The following is a 25,688-nucleotide window of genomic DNA, read 5'->3' on the forward strand; positions in this document are numbered from 1 at the left end:
GTTCTGGAAACAAAAACCTGTACCTTTCTACTTATCCATCCACTGTTGGTAATGACAACTGGACAGGACCCCTGGGTTTTCTCCTTCTCACCTACTTGGTTTCCTCCTTGCCCAGCTGAGCAGACAGAACAGACACTGGCAGCTGCAGTTCCCTTTCCCAAGGTTTGCACAGGAAGAATATGGTGGGTGTCCTGGATATCCTGGCCCAGGCACCAGAGAGCTACAAGGGGGCCACAGCAAATCACATCAGCACGTTAAACGAAAAATCAACCTTGTGCAGATCTTGCCCAGCAGTCTTACAGTTGGCTGAATGAAGTAAATCTTAAAAACCACTGCCTGATGCCAGCTTCTCTCCAGGCCTCCTCCTCTTGCCGGCTGTGGAGCACAGCTCCTCTTGTGCCTCAGCCTTGGCCATTAAAACACTGTGCGAGTTGCCAGTAATGCTATCCCTGCCAGCAGCCTGGACAATTTTGTAGGGTCATCTTTCTAGGAACGTTTGGGCTCAAGATGGCTGGATTCCTGTCATTTGGAAGGTCTCTTTTGGCCAAGATAGAGATTTAAAACCTTCACAGATGTATATTGCCAAGTTACACCCTTACATGATATACTGCACAATTCCTGTCCAATTTTCCACTGCTCATCTTCCACAGATCTTTTAACAACAGCCAGTGCATTTATACGTACAATCTTCTTTCAAAGCCTTCCATGGAATTTATTCTGCTCATGAACTAAGCTCTCATGACTGCTCTAAAGGTTAAGTTAAACTGAACAGCCTATGCGATGTCCACGTGGCTTAACAAACAGCAAATGGGCTGTCCTATATGGGACACTGGCAGTTTGACTAACCTTGAGATCTGTCCCTGATGAACTCTGTAGAATCGGGCAGCCCTCAGGCCCCGCACTGTGAAGCGGAGCCTCTCACTATGTGACAGTTACCCGACGGGGACTGGCAAGCACTCTGTGCCTTGACACGAAGATTTTAGAGGTGGCAATAGGGAAGGGCATGAAGTGGCAATAGGGTCCCTTCTCGAAGATGCTTAGGTCCCCTTTAATACATTCTGAGACACCAGAGCAAAACTTTCAAGTTACTAATGTGATTTTCTATTCCACTACACACCAAAAGGGTCAAGATGAAAGAGCTTTCCCATTCCTTATTGCCTTTTTATCCTGCAGCATGACCTTAATCAATCCAAGGCTAGGGACCAGGAAACATTTTTGCATAACTTCTCCTTATCCCTCCTCTCCCCAGTGAACGATTTTACATTAAATCAGCACAAAGGTCAGTAGATTGATAGTGGATTACATAGGAAACAGGTGAACTGCTGTGCAGTAGGTTCCCAGCTGAGAACAATGACCGCAATGTGTTTGTTGGAACAAAGGATGCCCTTTGTATAAAGTTAACTGTATGAAATGAACATCTGGGCAATTGAAACTGGATCAAAAAGCAAAAGATCCCACAGAACAAAATGACGTGAGTGCACAATTAGGGAAAAAGCCATGTGATGACTAGAGGCAACCAGTGACCTTTATATCATAGCATCAAAGTAATTGAAAAAACTGTGTAAACAGAAGTTATTTCATGCTCTCTAAAGTAGAGCAGAGAATTTTTATTTTTGAGATTATGCCAAGATAAGTTAAGACAGGCTAGCCCTAGATCTTGAAGCAGAGCCTCTAAATCCTTACATTAATAACTATTTATAAATTTCTCTTCCTATAATGGCCAGTTACAGACAGGAGGGAAATATTGCTGTTAGGCTGCATGTACATCTCTGATTCAGTTGAAAAGAGCCCACTTGGATTAACAATCAGCATCTCGCAACATCATGTTATACAGAGAACAGATGCTGTGTACTTACTGGAATGTAACAATCTACAATTCTGGAGAGGAAGGGACTAAACCAGGACGCTAACTGTTAGATGAAAAGCCAACTATGACAGAGAAGCTCAAGCTGAAATTTTTACACCAGCAGCTTCCTCCCTCTCCTTACAGTAAAGAAACCCAAATTATTCTGAGATTTTAAGACTGGAAATAAAAATCTTAGGCTTTGGCACATGTAGAGGGTAAAGAAAGTGGTGAAAATGTCAATGACTGGAATACGAAAAATAAAACACACTTCAAATATTTCACAAAAGAAGAAAAGCAGAATGGACATAGTCCTTTTCTCCCATCCTTAACATTTGTAATGTGTAAGTTTGGACCTACTTTACACAAATTGCAAAGGTAAATTAAATAAGTTTAGATGTCAGATAAGCGCTGACGTCACTGATGTGGCCATAACCGGGCAGAAGTCACGCGTAAAGGGAAAGAACAGAGACGGACAGCACTCTGTTCAGCTTGCTCAAAAGCCCAGGCAAGCTGTGCACACTTCTCCACTGAGCTATGTAAAACCAGAGTGCACCTCTGACAGACACTATTCCAAGTACCTCCGAACTCCTCAAAGGTAAATGGTAATTAGATCTCTAGGGAACAAACTTTTTGACTTGGGCATGATCATGTGTTTCTGTTTGAGAAATAAATATCCCTTGGGTTTAAATTCAAAGGAATTGTTACAGAACACAGGACTGCTTGTTTGCAAAGACCTATCCAAATGTCCCTGTACTCATTATTTTTTTAATGAATTATTGATGATTTCTCAGCAGAGTTTAATGCCTATTCACAGAGATGACACAATTGCTTATCATAATTTGAAATCTGGTATTCATTTGACGTCTGTGCCTCAGTGCCTTGTTGATAAATTACAGCACAAAGCTCTGTAGGAACAAGTTCATATTCAATGGCTTTAAAAAAAAATTGATGGTGCCTTTCAAGAACACAAATGCATAGAAACTACAGTGGCTAAAGCTACTTTTAAAAAGTTACTTTTAAAAACTAGTTTGGAGAGGCCATCAGGCCCTGCTGTTTAAGACAGGTAACAAAATTCAGCTCAACTAATTTTGATTTGATCGCTGCTTTAGTCACAGCTTTGCTATCTTCTGCTCTTCACGCCTGCAAAACAGATATATGTTCACACCTATGTAAAGAAGTTTGAGATCCTTCTAAGAAAAGCATTATGTTTGTTCTCTGATTTCTAGATTGAAATCTAAAACACACGCCTTGGCAATCCTGGGTACTGGGAACCCCACAAACCTGTCCTTTACTCCCTGCATTGTCTTCCCACAGAGCATGGAATCAAGGTCAACATCTTAGTCCTGCTTTGAAGGTGTGGTCCAAAACATATACTAGACTGCACGAAGCTCCAAAATTACAAATACAGTGAACAGCTCTGCTCTTGTGGTGCAGAGGAACTCTGCAACAAGGATAATGTCTTCTCAAGCAGTCAGGACTTCCTCAGGGGCTAGTGACAGTGAGTACACTCCCAAATCAAGTGTCATCACAAACCACGTTGCTTTCAGCTGCAAATACCAGCTTGGAACATATTATTTCCAGCAGAAACACAGCAATATTTAAAATTCCCCAGACTCTCCAGTACACATGAAAGCCGAGACATCTGGGCCAAATGTTATCCTAACAATGGAGACCCTGTTTGCCAAGCCACACGACAGGGATTCGGGTGTGTCGCCTACTGGGCACCTTGCTTTGCTCACGTAGTGGCAAGGTGTCACCATGCAATACTGCAGCTAAGGAACATGACTTCTAGTAGGGTCACGCTGGTGGAGAATAAGATTTCTGATGTATATCTACAACTCCTTGTCCGACCGTTGGTCTCACACAGCAAATCACATCTGTACCTGACAGGCACTTAGTACGCAACACTGCCCCAACGCTGCGCTGCAAACATATGACCTGCAAGAGGAGAAACAAGACTGGAAGACCTGGGATTCTCACGTGCAAGTGTCACACTCCATGTTATTACATGTAATTACTGTGCTCCTGGAACATGCTCAGGAATTAGTGTAAAGAACACATCAGAACCTGTGTAGTCATCATCACTGACTGATCAGCCACACAAGGCAACAAGCACAAAATACTTTGCTGTCATGCACAGCTTTGAATTCAGCTGCCAGAGGAGGGAGGGGCCTTCAGTTCATTCACTCCAGCCTACACTGAGAAGCCTTTGCTTTAATTTAAGCAGAAGTCTGCAACTGGTTGTTTGCAAGAACCATGCAGTGACATGGGGTGTACCCGGATCCCTGGTGAGACTGGTAGTAAGACACCAGCTAAGTTCAAGTCCCTAAAGCGAATTATTTAAAAGATACAGCAGTTACCCCCTTACCTTTCACCCTCAAGTCGAGTGCTGTGTTTCATGCTACATTCCCAACGTCCATTCATGTCTGCGTTGTACATTTTGCACATCCACTACATGCCAAGCTACGGCCAGTTATAGCCCATTGTCCCTAACAGCTATTACGTGACCAGACGTGCCTGTGGACTGAGTGGGGCCCACAGATCCCATAACAGTAAGACATTTTCAGCCAGCCACCATTTAGCCAGTTTCCAGCACAACCAGCAGTTTCCAGCACTAGAGACTGCCAACAGCGACTTGCCAAGTGCTGGGCAAGAAGCCTCCCTTTCATTTTATAGAAGCTGGACCTGTGTGATCTGTTGGGGGCCATTAAGAGAGTTCACTGAAAACATCAGTCAGAGTCCAGACGTAGTAGTCTCAGGAGATCTGGGGCTGCCACGCTGAATTATGAGTCAGCAGTTCCTCCTCCGGCCCACTGAAATGTGGTTTGGGCAGCAGACAATAGTGCAGTGTGAAGTGAAGTCAACTCCACTCCCATCTTGGAGAGGCATGCAGGAAAGCAGACCATTAAAGTCCCTGTTTAGTTCAGGAAAACAAGAATTCACCAATGTTTTTCTGAGTATCTGTTAGCAGAGTGCATTCCTGGTATTTGTCCCAAGTGACTGACAAATAACAGATCTATTAGCAAAATCTGGCAATCTCATCTACAGATTTCTAATGAGAGAAACATCGTCAAACGTGCATCCTAGAGCACAATTACTGGGCAAAGGCATACATGTAGCAGCACTTCAGTTCAACACCTTCCTAAGGTCAAGAAGATGTTTGATGGAAATGCTCAGTGGAGAGCTCAAACAGTGCAGACTACAGCTGGTGGACTTTGGCAATTTTGCTCCACATGCCCAAAACAATCTGCTCTTGCCTATGTCAGCTCCCAGACGAGGGGTAAACTGACCTAAAACCAAAAAGGTGGACTCACCTCTACTAACACTTAGTTCCTTGGGCTCAACTACTTACCACTTTGGGATGTCGCTGGCCACTGATATTTCTGACAACAGGGGAAGAACACAGACCACATTTCTCCAAAAGCTCCATCGTACTATAAGAAATGAGCATCATCAGGCCTATACAAAATGATCGGGCAGTTCCCAGAATAGCTCACAGCAGTGCTCACTTCCTCATTACTATTACTGGCTTTGCCATAGTGCCTAGGAATTCATCTGCAGCCTGATGGTCTAAGTTGTCCTGAGTGAGAACAAAAAGCCCAGCAATCCCACAATCAAAACTTATGTTTGAAATACAAATCACCAGCAAAACCAGGACTCTGAGGAGCAGACCACAGGACTTCACTCCTCCCTTACCAATTCCTTTTTTTTTTTGTAAAATGCTTTGAACAAAAGAATAGCGCAGCGTGGCAGAGCTTGGGGCAGGGTATATCCTCTCAGGCACCAAGAAGCCATGTCCAACTAACACAAATCCTGGCACGACTGGTTCAAGAAGGACAGACTTGCAGTTTCAAACTGCTGGGCAGAAGGTGTCACTCCCCTGGCAGAAGAGCAGTAAGTGGGCAGGTGGAAAGGGAATGCAGCGTGTTCTTCCTAGCTATTTTTTCCCATAGTACTGGCACATGAAGTTCCTGACACGCATCGTAACATGCCCAGGACTCCACAGTGGAAAGGGTACAAACCAAAGGGGAAGGAACAGAAAGTCTCTCATGGCAGCCAGCAAAATCCTTCAGATTGAATGACTGAATACCACAACCTGTATAAGCCAAATAAATCTAGCGCCACTTCATCACAACCTTAGTATTAAATCTGTTTGCTCTTGGAAGGATAAATACACCATACAGTATAGGCAAAAACTGCAGTTCTGGCCCAGGTGAGCCACTGACTTAATGGCATGGGCCAGACCCTCAAAGAGGAGAGCCAAAAGCATAATCGTTCCTACTGAAGAGATAGACCTTCGTCTATTCCACTGCAGTCAGAAACCTCAGGAGGAAGGTTGTAGCCAAATCAGTCCCTCAGCCATTTTACTTAATCATCTAGGAAGAGAAAGCACAGAATAGTCACTTCATGGACATTTCTCATGCCAAAACTTATGTAAATGCAGATGCAACTTCAGCAGAGATCTCAAGAGGATGATGGCCTAATTCCAAATGCAGCTTCCAATGTCACAACACTCCAGCTTCCCTCTACCAATTCCATCCAAAAAGAGGTTTCCTGACTCCTCAGCCTTCCACAAACAGCTGTCTCCTGCAATCCATCTGATATCTGCAATGATATGGGAGCATTACTTCTTGAAGTCGCAGTGTACTCACCCTTTATAACACCAAGGTTTTAAAGTCCTGAGCTCTCTAGCTGGGTGCAAATTTTATTGCTACCACCAAACCACTTCCTTTTATAAGACAGCTTGTATCATGAAGTTAAGCACCTATCTTAACTTTGAGTTTGATCCTACAAATTTTACTGCCATGCAAAGTTTCTATGCATGCAAACAATTCTCTTGCAGGCACAGTCTTGCCAGCCCCATTCATGTGAATGCCCCAATTACATGATTTCATGAGCAAGCTCTAGGCCAGGCCCCGCTCGCTCCCTCCAGCCAGTTGAAAACCCGCACTAGCTTCCACAGCAACCCAGCCAGGAACTACGCTTGGAACTCTATTTGCAACAGCTAAGCGGGACTCAGCAACAATGAACAAAACGAGTACAACAATGCAGACGACCTTTGTCTTCTAACCTTCCTCCGCTCTGATTTAATGCGAGCGTTATGCAATGGTTTTGCTATAGCAACAGCTGGGGTGATCGGCAGTAACCCCGCCACTGCCTGCTCGGCCAGCGCTGCCGCAGGGCTGTGATACAGCCGCTGAACTTTGGCCCACTAGTGAGCCTCCCACTCGCCCGCAGCGCTGCCGGCCTGTTTACACTACTCACATGATGGGCGAGAGGGAGGCTTCTGGCAGCCGCCAGCATCCAGCCGGATTTCTAGGACCAGGCCAAGATTGCCAAAGGCTGGAAACGATTAACTCTTGCGAGCAGGGGCTTCACGTTCCAGCAGCTGCCTGCGACGGCCCAGGAGAAAGGCCACTGTGCGCAGTGTGAGGGGTGCTTTGCCCTCGCGACACCACTGCAGGAAAGGAGCGGGACTAAGACATTCAGCGAGGGGTGGGGCAAGGAAATCAATAAGCTTTAAAGAAGGGAACAGTATATTTTTTTTCTTAATGAGTGGCAGATGAGTGAGGATAATGACCTGGGAACATAATACCCTCATCAAGCGCTGCGTGCTGTGCATCGCACGTACCGGGGTTACAGGGGTGCACAGAACTGTGCTGGCGCTGTGTCCCAGTCCTGGAGCACCTTGCAAGTTCTGGGGGCATGGGGAATACCTTGGAGACAGGGAAGATGTGTTCTACAGATGCCTTGCTCAAATGGTTATTGTAGTCTTACAGCACAATCCCATAAGAACAGGCTGCAGCCCGCAGCCATGCCATCGCCATACGAGCAGGACTGCTACTGCAGCACTTCAGAGCATTAATTTCCACACATTAACAGATGTGCATTAACTAGCCCCCCTCTGAAGCTGGTATGGGGAAGTAAGCAAGTAATAACCTCCCTGCTCTATAATGAGAGAATTAAGGGCTCAGGTAACTCCCTTGAGAGCCCGAGGCAACAGAGCTGAGTCAAAGGCAGAGCCTAGAATGGAGCATGGGAGCTCCTGGCTTCCAGCAGGGCTGCAGCCCAGCTCTGCATCACCCACACTCGCTCCAGGAATACGTTCTATTGCCCTTGCCCGGGGCAAATAACAATACATTTTCAACAGGCCTCTTACAGGAGCTCTGCAGAGCTTCATATATTCCTGGGTATTTAGATTGGGCACACAACACATTAACAGTTGCAAATCATCCACCATTACACCAACATCACAGGAGCTACTTAAAAGTACCCCCGAAAACCTGTCAACAGTCAAAGTGTTGGTCTCTGCATCACCTAACTGTGCTCTGACAGCACTGGTATGTATGACACAGCCCTGCATGACCGTTTCTTCTTGGCTGCTTTTCCTTATGCACTTGTTACTTAGGAGTAGTTTACTCATGTCTTGCCCTAAAACAGTGCATTCTCCAGTTAAAACCTTGTCATTCCCCGTAAGAGGTTGTGTGGATTTCTTTTCTTTGCTATGATGACAAGTTCATCGTAACAAGATTGGACCCTACAGATACAGCACTGAAAAGCAGGTATGTCTTGATCAGAACTCCCTTTGATAGCTTCATCCACAGTTACACCTACATCCAAATATAAATGTTTCATAAAAAACACTGAAAGGAAATTTCTTAGGTCTGGCTAAAAATCCAAGCACTGAAAAAGTTTGAATTAAGTCAGTGACTCATTTTCATTTTTGCAGAAACAGGATCATTGCGATAAACTCTTCTCTGCCCCTTGCTGGTAAGACTGGCTGAATTCTCTGACATTTGTGTATGAACCCTCCATGTAGTACTCCCATTCAAGCCTCAATCTACTAGCACAAATTCTGCAAACCCCTTACCTCTCTTCCCCACAGATCAAACCTCTGGCTGCCCATGTTTTATCTTGTCATTTTATACAGTGTCTTTTCCAAGGCAAATGATAAACCAGCCTTGGCAGCCCATCATGTGGCTATTCATGAGAATAAGAGAAATGCCGAGTATTTGGCTTACGTAACAGAAATACAGGAAGAAAATATTTATAACAATGCTACTATTTAAATAACAGAGACCATAATTCATTACAGATGTGACCCTTCCTCTCAAAATGAAGCATTTAAATCTTGCTGATGCTATGTAATGACATGAAGTAGAATGAACCTAATGAAGAATACATCCAACTTAAACTGTGAATTGCCCCCTTTTATCCCCTGCCATTTTGTACCCCAAAATAAGCACAAATTTTGCTTCGTTCAAGCATTGTTTGCAGACGTTTCAGTGCTCAGAAGACTTAAAAGCTGATTTACAGGAAAACATTCATCCTTCATCTGAAAACAAACTGAACACTTATACACTTAACAAAATTCAGTTAAATATTAACTATTAAAGAAGAGAAAATAGCACATAACTCAGACAAGGTTTGTTAAGCTTACAGTCACAAAACCTACAAAGAATGTAGAATGTATGTACACGGAGGGAAGCTTATGTAATGAATTGAATTATTTCAATGCAAATAGTAATTGCAGAGAAATACTGAAATGAGAGGGTACCGAAATTACTGCACAAGGACTATGCAGGCACAGTGAGATAGTTAATGTGTGACTTGTTAGAACAGGGGGTCATGACTTAGCATGGAACTGTAATAAACTGTTTTCATTTAATGCTTCAGTTGGGACAGAAGGATCAGATAACAAAATATTAATCCCAAAGCCCATTTCAGTTTCTAAAAAACTATTTCAGTTCCCTGCACGGCAAGTATTTTTTTTCCTTTTAACCAAAACAGATTGAAGAACCCACAGCAGGCAAAAGGTGCTCAACGATGTCCAGCAAAGCAATAAAACTGAGATTATGGGTCATAAAACACTACCCACATTTGCAAAATCGGGTGTACATTAGGAAAAAAGGTGAATACGTGACAAACGAAACCATCTATTTCCTATTTGCTTAATCAAGTTCTGTTCTCCTTTTTAAAATGTTGGTGTTGCATCCGCAAAACAGCTACATTTCCTGCAGAACAATTTATCTGAAGCACTCGAAATTGGTTTCAATATCTCCACCAAGAGCAACAGTAAAGCTCCATGAGCAAACTAGTAAATCCCATTCCACTACTTTGACATATTGAGTACCTTTTACACTGTTTTACGCATTGTAATGAAAATACCTATTTTTTTTAAACATTTTTTTTCAGAATTACTTACCTTGTAACAGAGTATCTTGCTCTATTCATAGTTGTTGTATGTTGGGAATTTTGTGTTGCTGGCACTCTTTGTTGGTGGGTTGGGTTCTCTTAAACAAAATTCCTATTTGGTGGTGGGGTTACATTAAATGCACTCCCAGCCTACCAACCATCCCTTTAAGGAATTCATTCTTTTTAATAGTTTGCTCTAATCTGAAGTACTGTACCCACCAACTTCTAATTCAAGCTTACACTAGAACTGAAAAACTTTGTAATTTCACATATACTGATTTAACTAAGGCCAAAGGGAATAAAACCATCTAGCTTTCACGTGAACCCACAAGAAGAAAGGCTTCTTTGCAATATAATTACAGAGCACAGATCTTCTAAGAGGAAACGAGTGACAGGGATTTATATGATTGGACTCTTTTTTCCCCTTTCCTTTTTAATGATAGCTAAGGCCTTCCTTCACTCACCCCTTCCAGTCTAATAACATCTAATAAGGAAATTCTTAGCAGGAAGGAACTGGGACTGTTACTCAAGAGCAGTGACTAGTTTACCCAGTTGTCTTTGTAACATTGTGGCTGCCCCAGGTTGACCAAAGCAGTGTGACTTCACCACCATAAGCAGAAGGAAACAATTGCAAAAAAGTGGTGGAGCTAATTAACGTAGGTTCCTTCGCTAAATGGACTTTCTCCAACTTGTGCATTTCACGTTCACAACCTTTGGCCTGCCTAAGCATTCAAAAAATTCTGACTGTGTAGATACCTGTGACAACCAAGTAACTTACAGCCATTCACTAGGTACTATGTACCATGGATCTGTACATATATTTATTACCTACCCACTCACTCTGGTTCACAAGAAGCAGGGAGGTTATAAACATGTGTTTACACTGTGACAATACTCCAGGATCTCTACTGATGGTCTGTTAGCTACAAGGTACAATGTAAAGTCCATGTTTTACCTATTAAGGGTGTTTAAACCTATTTACCTTAAAGCCTGTCTTTCTCTGGGAAGATCACCAGAGACGCTAAAACCAACGGTCCTCTGATGTAACTGTAAGGGACCTGGAGGAAGGGCATTTTCAGCAAGAACATTGACAGCAGAATCTGCTTCTGTTTAAGTCTGACTTGTTCTCCGAGGAGAAGCAGTATGACAGAATGTTTTGCAAGAGACTTGTATTTATATGTGTGGCTGTCAGTCCTAAATGTTGCTCCTTGTCCTTACAATAACTACACCAAATGCTCAATGGAGATATTTTCTAAATTGAAATAAATAGAATTGATACAGACTTGAGCTAACTGCACTGTCACACGGCATAAATAAAACACACTGGTGGATACTCTTGGCTAGTATTCATCAGGGATTTGGTCATTGCTATTCCTATGCAAACTGCATTTTAAATGGTGCGCTAGCTGTTTAAAAAATCAATTTCTGTCTAACTTTTATCTACTATTGTTACAAGTAACTCCTAGGATTCCTCAAATAGAAAGGGTTGCATATTTACCTCTGTCACACAGCACAAAGGAAGAAAAATAAACATTTCAGAAAATAGATAAGTACAGCTGTAAAACCAAAATACCGAATAGGGATCTAGGAGACACACATCATATAAAAATTACTCAACGCATTTTTACAAGTTAACTTCAAATCATCTGCATTTCCTGTATGTATTTCTCCAACACCAGACCATCCTTTTATTCATGCTGCCTGATGAACTGCTACAGTAAAACAGACTCCTGGACCTTCATTTGGTTTTGCAGTTTATATATCCTTCAGAGGATCTCACAGAATGACTGCCAAATTTCTAAACATGGTCACTTCCTTTATCATGCCAACAGACAAAGGTTGTTTCAGTTCATTGCTAAGGCACTGAAGCATGTACAGGTCTCATCTGATTACAGAGAGTCTGTAACGCCCCAAGGCAGTAGGGACTGTCAACACAGCTGTCCCTGCGTGCTGAGACAAATGTCCTGCTGGGCAATCTCTGAATCAAAATGGAAACACATCTTCTGAAATGGATTAGTGGTAAGGACAAGGACTGTAAACATGCCAGACAGGAAAGTTTGAGGTATTACTAAAGGAGTTTCAATTGAGCTGTTAGAAAGTACCTTGATGCTGGTGCTGTTTTGCAAGTCTAAGTATTCCTAAGTATTTTATTTGTCTTGTCACCTGTTGCTCGCAGAAGTATATCTAAATTAACATCTTCTGAGCCTGTCTTGCTTTAGACACACAAGACCACACAGAATATGTAAAAAGCTCACAAAGAAGGGAGGTGCAGATCTCTGCACGCCAATGCCATAATTAGCTCTCACAAGAAAAGCAGTCTTGCTGCATCAGCAGAGAGCAGCTCTCACCCCCATCCATCCCGCTGAGAGGCAGGGCAATTCACCCCGGCACAGGGCGTGCTAACGCAGCAGTACTGCTCCGGGGACCCTCATGAGTTATCCCTGCACGGCAATATCCCTGCACAGCAATGCACATACCCCTCCTCCTTCTCATCTCAGGGAGACAATCCTTTCAAAATTTCTTGCTGTCTCTGCTGAACAAGAGATGAACAGAGAATGATTTAATAAAAGCATGCCACTCTGTCAAATCTTTCACTGTAAGATCTCCAAGTCTTCTCTAAACATGTGATCCAGCAGCCGCCTTGTCTTCCCTTTGAGGTGTAACAGACATTACAGACGTAGTTGTAGATAGATAATAGATAATGTGACATGGAGAGGACGGAAAATCCTGGCACCACTGCAGTCAATGGCAGAAATTCTGCTCCTTACCAGAGCTCTGCTTAGGGACTTGTCTCTCCTGACACACTCTGCAGCAGAAGCAATGTGGAGCGATCCTGTCTCCCAGCTTCGTAATCACTGAACAAGATTATCTCCTGAATTTAAATCCTGAGGGTTAAACATTCAGAAACAAATGACTGTTAATGCAGATCACTTTTAAGGACAAACTAGTCTGGGCTACATTGTTTAAACATAAAGTTCAGCGAGTTTACTTCTCTAATCTCTCTTTTTTTTTTTTTTTAAATTTTTAATTGATTTTCTGGTCATCTGTGGCTTACAAAATGATTGATTCAGTACATATCTACTCTCACATCTGGGTTTTTTTTAAACAAAGTCACAAAAATGATGAATTCTCTCCTACATAATACTTTACTGCTTCCTATGTCCATGCTTTTGGTGTTTTAATCATAACTAGATGTGCACACACTCACATCTCAGCATGTACAGCATAGTGGATAAGCCAAAAAAGCATTTTAAAGTTGAAGGCTTGCCTAGACATCTAATACCTTATCACAAAAATCTGAAATTTTCTTTTGCTCTGAGTCACTGATAAAAAATTTACTTAATGGAATGTTTGAAGGGGGGGGGGGGGGGGGGAAAAAAAAAAAAAAAAAGCCACAAACAAAAAAAAAACTTTTTAAAATCAGTTTTCTAAGCATTTTTTTTTTTCTTTCTGAGGAAAAAAAAAAAAAAAAAAAAAACCAGCCACATAAATCAGGATCTCTAAAAGCACTGGCAGGGAGCATTTCTGTTCCTATGCCTTGTCTCTCTCAATTAGGCTGCTCAAATGGCCAGTGACTGTCTCTGACATTACAACAGCGACTGCCTTACAGGCAGACTCAAACAACGCTGTGTTAAGGCCCAACGCAGCGATGATTCTTGGCGATGATGTGCTGCTACTTTTCACCTAAAAGGAACTTCACAAATGCTGGGATCAATCCAGCAGTACGTGAACAGCAAAATTCCTACCTACCTCTGCCTGCAGTGCAAGGCAGGTTGATTTCAAGCCACTCATTTTAACTAAATCACTTATTTATTTCTAAAACAACTCTATAGCTAAGCACAGAATTTAATTTTTACAGTTTATTAACAAGCATGGAGTGATGTATTTTTCCCCACTAAATGAATTTTTAGTCATGGTTTGTGTAATTTCGAGTTGAGACGGAAGCTGGAAGTCAGAGTCATTAGAACAGTATTTTATCATTGTTTTCTAACAACTGGTAAATGATACTAGAATTTCTAGAAATACATGGAAAAGTTTACCTAAACATAGTATTGAAAACTATCACATCTAGTAAACAAAGACAATATTAACTGTAGTCAAGGAGATAAAGCCATTAGTTCTGGATCACACGTGCTCTTCAGGCATCTAAAAATTAGTAGAACAGACTTTCGCATCTATTTTTATTCACAGTCCACAAGACCAAAAAAAAAAAAAACAAACAAACAACTTTCCTCCTCCAGTTTTGAATGAGCTGCTCAACTCTGAATTACCAGTTTCTGAATTAGGTACAATAAGACAACTAAAATTGAGTCGTTCACTCTAAAAAAGTCTAGTGCTTACTCAGAGACGTCCATCAGTTCAGTAATTTTACTTTCTCTTAAACACTGGCAGGAAAAAGCATACTGCCTGCCTCTTCAATTTCATGTAAGTTATCTTATTGAACTACCTGAAGCTCAGTTCTTAGCACAGATGGTCATAAATGCATATTAAATCACCATGTTTTATTTTAAACCATTTAATTTAACATAATAAAAAAATTAATAATTGCAATAAATTTTTATCCATTCTGCTCCAGTGGCGCTTGGTTTTCCAGTGGAAAATCAGGCTTGCCAGCTAATTAATTCTTATGATTGATTGTAGTTATGGTCATAGATTTTTAAAGCCAGCAGGGACCACTGTGGTCATTATTGTCATAGGACATGCTACGAACAGCTCAACAGACCTCATCCAACAAATTTCTTCCCCATGTTGATCCTCCTCTATCACTATCAAATCATCTCATGGATAAAGCACATAGTCAAGTATCTTATACATCCATTATTAAGCCTGTTTTCTACATCTTTCATCATTCCCGTGACTGTTTCAGTGACAAGTATTTTCCAAACATCAGCATCCTTTTAGAAATGTAGGTTTTATAGCAAGATACTGAATTGGAACACGAGAGCCTCTAACAATACATGAAGAGGCAATAGCATCTCCTTTCTTCTATCGGTTATTCCCTTTCTTGCATAGTCTCATTCACATTCTATGGGATAGCTATGACACTGGGAGCTGATGTTTAACCCACTATCCATATTCCCTTAGAGCTTCTTTGTGTCACTCCATACATCTGTGAATACTTCAGTGACTAATTTTTATCAAAGAATGAATTACTTTGTATTTGACTATAAATGGCTATATAAAATTGTCAATATAGCTACTTTCCCATAATAGTTTTTGATATTTATAATTCAGTAGGTTGCTAATAGGTTCCCACTTCCAAAAACTGGGAAAGACATATGCACGTGTGAAGAGATTTGTTCAAGTGACATGTGCAGTATTCATTGAGCTAGGCTTGGCTTAAAACAAAGGAATCTTGGCTCTTGTTTCCATGTTCAGGTTACTGAATACACCGCCTCAAGCAAATGAGTGTGTAATAATCACTACAACCCCTTCATGTTTAAGTGCAGATGAAGAAGAGGGAACAGCACAAAGATGCAGCATCAGCAAATTGGACAGGTACCTACTGCAGCCATGATGTTCGTTTTACTGGTATAATAAAGAACTGATAGCCGTGTGTTTGTCCTCAGGTTCTGCTGAGAGGGCAAAAAGAACCACTTCCACTACTGAACCAAAGCATGTGGACTCACGGATTCAGTATCTGCCCTTGAACTGGTGCAGCCTGCATTTGGCACTCAGCTTCTAGATCAATATATAACCCAAGCGTAATCTTATCTGGCAGGAACAGGGATATTGTGGGGAGGGGGAGGAACACAGCCTCTAGAGGTGAGGAGAGCAGCCCTTCTAAATGTTAATGGGTTAAGAATAGAAATGTCAAATGCCTGCCTTATCAGAAGGCCCTGTGTGCAAACAGGCACCAAGCTCCAGCAAACAGAGCGCACACTGGGTATAAATGTCAGGAGTTAGTTACTGTAGCTGTAAACACCAAAAGCAGAATGGCAGAATTTGGGAACCTCCCAAGACACTTCTAGTTAATGCAGGTCACTGGGAAAGTCCAACTGCCAAGACTGGCTGGAGATTACTTGAGTATGATAGTTGCTGTGGAGACAGAGATTGCTGGTGAGCAAGGGTGCTGTGGAAGGATACTGTGAGTGTCGACAGAATGAGCCACCATAGGAGGGGGCACTGAACGCACTGTGTATCAAACACCCTGCTCTGGCAAAGCACTGTGCTGGATTGCTCTTGCAAGAGCGTACCTGTTCTCCTGGAATAAGGATATACACGGATGGAGACAAAAAGTCCTTCCTTACCTCCTTGTAGATATAGAAGGCACTAAAGATAACAGAAGCTCTATAAGGACTTTGTACAGAGGGTCTTCAACTCCGCTCTGCAGTATCTCTTTGAGCATAACACATAAAGGATCGGGATGGAATAAGAGATGAGTCAGCACAGGAAAAAAACAGGTCTCCCTTAAATACTAATACATTTTTAGCCCTGTTCTAATTAATCTTCTTATTGGCATCCAAGGAAAGAGGCCAAAAGTTGTATCACATTGGCCAGTAATCTTCTTGCAGATACAAGCAACCAATTTGAAGCAATATCGAAGTGTACTAACACCTACTGGTGTGCAGAGCTACTCCGTTGTGGGTAAATATTACATGGGACCTATGTCTACTGTTTACCAGGGCTTTCAGTCTGGCACCTTTGGCCTGCAATAAGTTGCTAATGAAATTAATCAACCAACTGATTGCCATTCTCAGAAAAGATCGGCAGTGAGCAGCCATGTTTAAGAAGACTGCTCTTCCCTCTCTCCTGGTGCAGGGTTTGCCCCAGGAGACAGCTACCTGAGTTCTGGAAACAGATACAGGATAACTACCTGTCAGCCTGCTCTCAGCTGTAAAAGGCTATCAAAAGATAGGGTCAATTACTAGTTAAAACACTAAGAAGGCATAATAATTACAAATAAAGCAAGACTAGATATATTTTATCCCACAAAAGGGATAAACAGTGTTTGTGCTCATAGCCCAGAGATCATATTCTAACCATTAAATAGCTACTTTAATTGGTAAAGATAGGGTTACATTTAAAAACAAAAAAGAAATGCACCCATATGAAGCCATTGCTCTCTGAAAGATGATTTTAGTTTAGTGTCTTCATGATTGTTCCACAAAGTGACCACTCTGCAGCTAACTGAACTCACCTCTAACCCCAGCCATAGGGGGGAACATCATAACCTACTTAAATTTGCCGGCTGCATCATTTATGCAGCAGAGCTCCCAAATGGGCACAAATGGCTTATTTCATACACCAGAATTACTCGGCATCTGTTTATCCTGCAGTCTTCTGCAAGCATCTGTTCATTTGCTGACACACATGCACTGCTCTGCTGCATTACCAACCTAATTTTCAGTCTAGAAACTCTGAGTTCATTCATTTGAAAGAGCACAAATACATGACAGCAGACATTTTTCATACACATGGCATTACTGAGTGCTATTAACAGTTGCTGTTTCAACCAAGAAGCTACCGTATTTTTAGTGACAGCTCTGATATGTTAATGATTTGTGATGTTTTCTGGACTTTTTGGGGGAAGAAAAAGCCCTCATAAAAATGTAGGATTTTACCCTTTTTATTAACAGCAAGAATGACCAAACTTATTTATCCCATGAGTCATATCCCAAAAGCTTCACATGGCTGACAGAGAGAGAGAGAGAGAGAGAGAGAGTCTTTTTTATCTCTCATTTCTTGAGCTAAGAATTTAATTCAGCTTAGTTCAAGTTAGGAAGTAAGGAATGGAACCCAAGTCTCCCAGCAACACAGTGACATTTTCTGAGTTGCTATGATTTTGAATTAAATAATTTGTCATCCCTGAATGAAGCTATGAAGATTCCCCTGCAACGCTTTCTGTTTTCATTATTTCGAAGGCAATTTTGAAAACGCTGCCTCAGCGCAGATGTTTATTGTGTGTACGTGTCCGCCTGCTACAAGTCCTCTCTATGACTCTCATTCTGACACACACTGTCGTTTTCTTGGCTCTCAGTCATAGATGCCAACACTGTAAGAGCACAAAGGCATTACAGAAATACCAACTTTCTTCATCCCTGTTTAACGTGTTCATATTTCAAAAGATTATTATATGAGCACATTTATTGCAGCTGAAACTGTTTAAAGATTCAAAGGCATTGGACAACTAAAATCTACAGCCTAACACGACATTAAAAGCAAGTTCAGGACAGACCATATGCAATTTTCTGACCTGTATTATTTCTATGCTGTCATCATTTTGAGGCATTTGATATGCTACTCTATGGTTAAACCCAAGAATGGTATTTGAATTTTTACCATAACAAACTTTCTCAACAGTCTTTTCATTTTCATTACTCTGTCCATGTAAGCCACAAAGATATTTTTCCCTCCTAAATGTCCAATCTGAAGGGAATGGTTGTGAAACTCCATTATTTCCAGGAATTGCTGGCAACCTACTGCTGTCTGTTCTTCTCAGTATTGCCTGCATTTTCCTTGTTCAGCTTTAAAAAGCCAAACTTGGTTTTCAAAAATGCCTGGGTCTCTCAATGCCAGAACTGAATAAAGGCTAGAACAGGACAGAATTAGATGGGTTTATTATGCTGATAAGCCATTAATTCACATTAAAGTCTGTAAAACAAGAAGAGTATAAAACTGGAAATAGATGCTCAGCCTTAAATTCTATTACTCAAAAATTTTCCTGGACGTTACCAGTTACTTTCTAAACTCCACCGCTCTTACCTGATCCCTACAATCAAAACAAAGCAGATTTTTCTTAAGTTATAAGTACTCAGATTTTCATTATTCAGTAAAGTAAAAAAAATCTGTAAAGAAAGGTAGCCTGAATTCTCCAGCATGCATGATGTCTGCCACAATTTGGTCTTCAACAGGTGAAGAACATGGATGTCTATTCTCAGTTGCACAGGAAAAGAATAAATTCCAGGGTATATGGTCAAGAAAGCTGGAAGATGTGAAAAAGATTCTGGATTATTCCAGTGTTTTCTTAGTCATGATGGTCCAAAAGTTATAATGGAAAACTCCCCATCTAAAGGTTATCTGCAAGACCACACTGTGATCTCAGCCACACACAGCAGTAGCTTCAGAGAAAGCAAGGGAATTACTCCAAATTTACTCTGGCAAGACCAAGATCAGAATCTGACCACCTCCAAACAAAACCCAAACAATGCTACAGGCTATAAGAACAATCATCAACAGATGGGATATAAAAACAATTAAGATCTCTGTGATTCTGATGCATTCAGTGACTGAAAAGATGCCAGCCCTGTTGCTCCTCCTCTCCAGAATACCTTGGACTTCTTTCTTGTTCCTGAGGCACTCCTGACAGATAGCTCTAAAAACGTATCTCACAAACGCACAACTGTCTGGGCTTCTTCAGCTAAATATTCTCTTGCATTCAATTTGGGAAAGCCATAATGTATGGAGCGATGTCTGAGGCCTGCTTTCTGGGAAGAGGAAATCGACCATACACAATGTCAACTGAGCTCATTCCTAAATGCAAACCACATTGGGCTGTCGAGCACGATAATAAAAACCTGCTGACCTAGTTTCCTGCAGAACAAAATCCTCTGTCTTCCCTCCTCCTGTGCCAAGCCTAAATCAGATCTCCTTCTTTGGAGAAAGAAATTAACCCTTTGCCTAGCAAGGAAAACTTTAATAATGAACCTTAACAGTTATACAGTGTTTCACACCATGAGAATATTATGTAAACAGTAAGTGGTCCATCCCCACAGCTCTGCAAAAAGGCAGGATTATCAGAAGATGAAAGTAAAATGCAGAGAAGGACAGAGACCTTAGCAGAGTTTAGCTGCTAGAGAATGTAAAATTTCTCTTCCTTCAAAAGGATTTTGAAGTGTGAAGCTCTATACTCTCACTACTTTGCTTAGTAACCCTTCCACATTTGCTCTAGGCAAATACAAAACCATCACTCATGATGTGGCAAAAAAATAACATCACAGCTCAGCTTTTTGAAAAACTGCATCAAACCACTCAAGAAAGGACTATTGTTCTTCCCAAATTTTGCAATGTCAACTTGCAAGTCCATTTCTGGTAGATGACAGCTGACTGTATTTGCTCCAAGTCTTTGCTGAAAGCATTCACTTCTAATGGCTTCACTTCCTCAGTGATGCAATGTTTCATTTGAAGAGATGCCTGAGGGAACTTCAGAATGGACACAGAATGCAAAAATAACAGGGCATGTCACAACAAGCTCATCCAAGAAAATACAAATGGGAATTCTCTTGCTGTAGGATGCTTCAAAAGGCAGCCCTGGATCACAATGCTGCAGAGCAGCACCCCACTGCAGTCAGCCAGAAGCCTTTAGGAAGCCTTAGATTCTAGACTGCTGAGAACACCTTTGCTGGTTCACACTGATACCGTCAACCGGAAGAGCTTTCAACCATCTGTCAAATAGGGTTTGATTAATGGAAAGAGTGGAGTTAACAAATGCTATGCTTAACTGTTCCATAGCTTTACAAGCAGACTTTTACAATGAGGTGGCCAAAGTGCAACCTGCAAGTGAAATTGCTAACGGAGCTCTGGACTGCAGCCAGAGCTTTCATCATCATTACCAGAAAGAAGACCCTGCGATAAACACAGTTCCATCACACATTGCTCCCTTATGAGCAGAGATAGCTTTGCCTACATCCAGACAGAACCCCAGGACCCGAAACCTCTCCATCACCGCACACTCCATTGACATGTGTCTCACAAGGTGCAGCACCCAAGTTCCTGACAAGCTACCAAACAGAAACCTCTGTGCAGCAAAGTTTGAGAGCTTCTGCTATGCAGAACAGCCTAGTTCACTAACATAACACTGGAGAAAAAAGACTGAAACAGGAAACTGATAGCTAATAGGCAAGCTAGCAGTACCATTTTGCCTGTGAAGAAGTTACTGTCTCTGTCATTTTGTTAGCCTGCAGAGACACTGTTAAGAGAGCACAGGCTTACAGAGCAAAGACAGCGCCTAACATAGCGTAACCTTCAGGGAGTTGGAAAGTGAAGAACAAAGAACCCGGATTAGAGAGCTCTGCAAAGGTTGTCATAAAGGTTGTCTATTCTCTGGATGCTGCATCTTCACAGGTAAACTCCATAAAAGCTTCTGCTCCAACTTTGAAATGAGGAAGAAAAAAAGTCTGAGTTCTCACAGAGTTATTACTAACATTGGTCAGGGTTAAAAATGTGATGATGGAAAAAGAGCATTTTATTCATCCGATCTGGCCTCTGAGGGGTTATGAGTTGTATATGCTTATTTTATTGACACAAACAAGTTTTAGCTTCTATTGTCTTGCAGAGGAAGAACAGGCTGAATTCAATTCTCGCTCACACATCATCTGCAATTTTAGCCAAATCCCAGCCACACAAATTTTATTACTGGGAGGATGTCAGAGGCAAAGGACACAGCTGGATATTCAGATCCCAGACTGAGTTTTGCTGTGCTGGCAGTTAGACAAACCAGCCTTTGATTTGTATGTAAACAGAGCCAACCTGAACTGGAAGGTCATTAAGAGAAAACACATTTTACACAACATCCATTGTACACTGCTTTTCCAACTTTCCCTGTACTAACACTTTTAAAAACAAGACTTTGTCTTCCCTTGTTGACTGTTTCAACTACAATTTCTGGTCCTACCGAAGCCAACGGCGAAGCTCCACTGATTTTGATGGGACCAGAAGGTGGCTCTGAGGAAAGATAGAAATATGTCCAAAATTCTACAGCCTTTGACACGATGCCTTGTAATTGGAAACATTCTGTCCTTAATGAGCTTAATAAAGGCCTTGCTCCCAAGGCTCAGATACCAATTATTTCATAAATTTTCTAGTGACTGTCTGAACTAGCAAAGTTAGATGAAGCAAACAGGAACAAACCAAGAACTGGTTTTAATGTCATGAGGCCCCTGGACACCCTGAAACTTGTTGTCTCCCAGAGACTGAGGCAACTTGGGGGAAGTTACTGCAATTACCTCCAGCTAAAGTACAGATACACACTAGTAGCAGGAGCTACCTACTACACTTAGGATCCTGACCTTTAGGAAAAACAGGAATTGATGTAACTGCACTTCTCTGGACTGAACCCCAAAGGGGAGTTTGATCAAGAGAGGCTGCAAAACCCCTTCCTCCGTCTTCCAGCACAGTAATTACCTGACATCCAGAAAATGCAAGTCCATTGCAGATGCAACTGGATGATGTTTCCAAACCATGTAATAGCCTCAGACCTCACAATTTTATTTTAACTGAGGCACTCAACATTTTGTACTGTAGCTACAATTAAAATAAGATTATGAAAACACACAAAGAAACCACACAGTTCTTGTGAACAAGGCAGTAATGCCCAATCCATTATTGTGAGAAAGCTTTAAAGAATGTTCCCAGCAGAAATAGGAATATATTTTCCCTGAGTAAATTCTGAGGAATGCAGAGATTCAAAAGCTTAAGCTGAATCCCTGCTAGATTTTGTTTGTTTGTTCCTCCTCTTTGACTAACTTACTATGACTATTTGATATAACTGCTATTCTTTAAGGAAAAGAGTTGACCATTTTCTCTGATAAAAGACCTCAGTCTGCCCTGCCTATAATTAACAGCAAGGCGCTTGCAGCTGCAGGTTAAAATGGGTGACTAACAGAGATGTTGCTGGGCTATCAAAGCAGGGAACCTTCCAGGGGCAAAGGGGAAACGCCTGTCATTCTCCATTAGTTCCTCAGGGTGTCTGCTGGCAAAACACGCTGTATTGTTTCAGTGTGTAACTGGCAAAATAAATAAGTTATAGCTTGTCATGTTTAAAAGGGGACTCTTAGGTAAAACTGTTGAAAATAGTTTTAATCTAATGACTGTATCATTCTATGTTGGTAGCTTACTAGCATCATGAAGAAAGTCCACCCAAAATATTTTAATATGAAACCTTGAATTCTACACTGGAAACCAGCAAACCCAAAGATACTTCCTTCTGCATGGACACAAGGGGTCTAGTTACAGAATTGCTCCAGTCAGCGTTATCTGTTGTGTTACTAGGAGGCGGCAAAGCTGGGACACAAACCACTCGAAAATTCAGGATGGGTCATTGAAGCTTTCTTTACTCCAAAGAAGATGCCTGTCTTTAACATATGTGGGGGACTTTTAAAAGCCATTAATGAGTGAATAGTAAAAGGCATTTCTGAAGGTATAAGCTAAGAAAGAACAACAAAAAAAAGACTTCTAGTGGTTTTACTTGTTCTAGTGCATTTTCCTGTCTTCAGCCCTAGACAGTTTTCCCAAACTCCCGAAACACAGCTACTATGCACAACCTGATTTATTTTCTTACTATCAGCTTGACAGTGTTGATGTTTTTTGAGTTGAATCAAACTTGCATGAGCTTTGGGGGGTGGCTGGGATCCCTATTCTCATATATCATGTTTTGAGATCAGTATTTCTTAGTTTTTATTCTGCTAAAATAATCTTGAGCATTAGAAGTATAAATCTCAACACTTAGTATTTTGATTTGATTTCCATAAAGACATGTTGTCCTTTAGCAGTACTCCTTCACTCCCCCATGCATTTATTCCGAGCCTTTAGCTTCTCTGGTCAGACTCTTGCTCTTAATCAAATCCTGCTGTGACTTCACTGACGTTGACATCTGAAGGAGAATCCTTGAATGTACTGAAAGGAACCACTGCTCATTGCTCTACAGAGGTAATCTGGGGGACATGCCCCTTTCAGCACTGAAAGGATCATTTTCCCTTTCACCACAGACCTTTCTCCCTTTTGTACAGCAAGGAAGTTAATGATGCTAGAAAACTGAGAAAGGACTTGGTGCACAAAAGCCCCAGGGAAGCAAAAGGGCAGATTTCCTTATTGAGGAAAATATCTAACTTTGCTAAACTAAAAGTAGATAAAAGTTAAAACCTTAAAAGTAAACCTAAAACTAGCCAAACCTAACATACTGCAATACAAGCCTTTGTTTCAGAAAGCAGCTTTCCTGGGGGGTGGAGAGACATCTCAATCCCCAGAAGAATTTCCTCTTAAATTAGTGCACAGAACATCACCTATAAAAGCAGAAGCTGGCAGGCAGACTTTGATATAGACCTTTCCACAAAGTGTTCTGATGTCCTAAAATGTCAGCATGAGCTGCCATGTGGTAGGCATTTTGGAAAAAGTTATCCGTTTATTTAGAAATGTAAATAAAAATAGGTGGCCAAATATTTTATTGTCTTCTCAGAAGGAAAACAGTTTAAATTTCAGGAATTATAAAGAGAAGTGAAATTTGGCTACAGTAATGACATAAACATCAGGATAACCACCTGACTGACACAGGCTTCATACCTTCTTGTAATGGTAAAGCGTGTTAGCATTCAGGATGATGATGAGTATGTTTGATCCAAAAAGATGCAGGTTGATTTAAAACTGAATGTGTGACCAATTGACATCTAAGATCTTCTGGTCCCACAGATGCCATACTTAATTAAAGAAAATTCTGCAAAAAATAAAGACCGTTAACAGTGTTGCTGACATAAGTAAGATGAAGAGAAACCCATCACTCACTACTGAACTATGGAGCTCTTGTAGAATAAAGCATGGCAGACATTTTAATCACCACATAGATCAGCTCTTTAGAATTGGCAATAAAATGAATGTCAGACTATAATACCATGAGGGACTTAGGAAGACAAAATAGAACTAATTCCCACAATTATTTCAGCAGAATTAAAACTATTAAATGCCGATCCCAAAATATGAAATATGAGGACAGGGAAAGAAGAAACATTGGGGTATAATATCACCTTTCTGATCAGAAACATGTAAGTAACATAAATACATTTTTTTTAAATCCCATTCAGAAAGATGACACAGGTCTGCAAATGAGTGAGTCAGAAACTGGTATGAAATCACTGACAGCTTTGCAACCAGACTTGAATGAGGACAGGGTTTTATCTCGGCATTTCTGGTGCCCTCAGTTTTCCGGCAAGCTTTCTTAATTGCAGTAGATATTCTCACTATATAGCTTGCATCTTCAGCTTTTATGCACTCAGCACCCTGCATTCAAATCAATAAAGCCATCAACGAACCACCTAAGTACAGTAAAACCAAACTGGATCAATGGGATATACTTAACTGCCTGTATATATGTTTCTAAATTCTAACAAAAAGGTTCAAATTTTACATATTTCATTCTCTGAAGGGTCTGAGTGGTTTTTTTTAGCTTTCCAATCATCACAATCAGACACACACACTATTTATTTAAGGATATATTTTTCCCATGACCTTACAGACTCACTTCTCTGACATTGGGAGTTTGTGGAAGTCCGTTAGAAGTTAAACATGAGGAAGTGCAATAATGCCCATTTACCTTGTAGGGAGTAAAACCAAGCCCAACACCAAAGAATTATTATAATTAAAAAAAAAAAAGGAAAAAAAGGAATTTGAGCCTCTCTGCAGCCTCATAAAAAACTTGCAGATAGCCTGTGATTCGGCATGGGCAGATGTCCTCTCTCCTGTGCATTGTCTCACCAGAGCCCTTTTGGACTTCAGTGAAATAATAATAAAAGAGCAAACGAAGTGCAATTTCCATGGAAACTTGGAAACAGATATAACATTATTTGCAATAAGCCTTTGTACTGTGAATGGAAAATTTTTTAGTTTACACAAATCTCAGATATTATTTTCTTTGCAGTGCAAACTTGAGCCAAATATT

General features: G+C 41.1%; 1 protein-coding gene across 1 annotated transcript in view; it reads right to left on the reverse strand.

The window, feature by feature from the left end:
* Positions 1 to 25,688, reverse strand: part of PIGL (phosphatidylinositol glycan anchor biosynthesis, class L) — a gene marked incomplete at its 5' end in the record, with an annotated part of 53,675 nt that overhangs the window by 24,043 nt on the left and 3,944 nt on the right. The gene's annotated exons all lie outside the window — the stretch shown is intronic.

The sequence above is a fragment of the Pterocles gutturalis genome, unplaced genomic scaffold (assembly GCF_000699245.1).
Source record: "Pterocles gutturalis isolate BGI_N339 unplaced genomic scaffold, ASM69924v1 scaffold6251, whole genome shotgun sequence".
NCBI lineage: Eukaryota > Metazoa > Chordata > Aves > Pterocliformes > Pteroclidae > Pterocles > Pterocles gutturalis.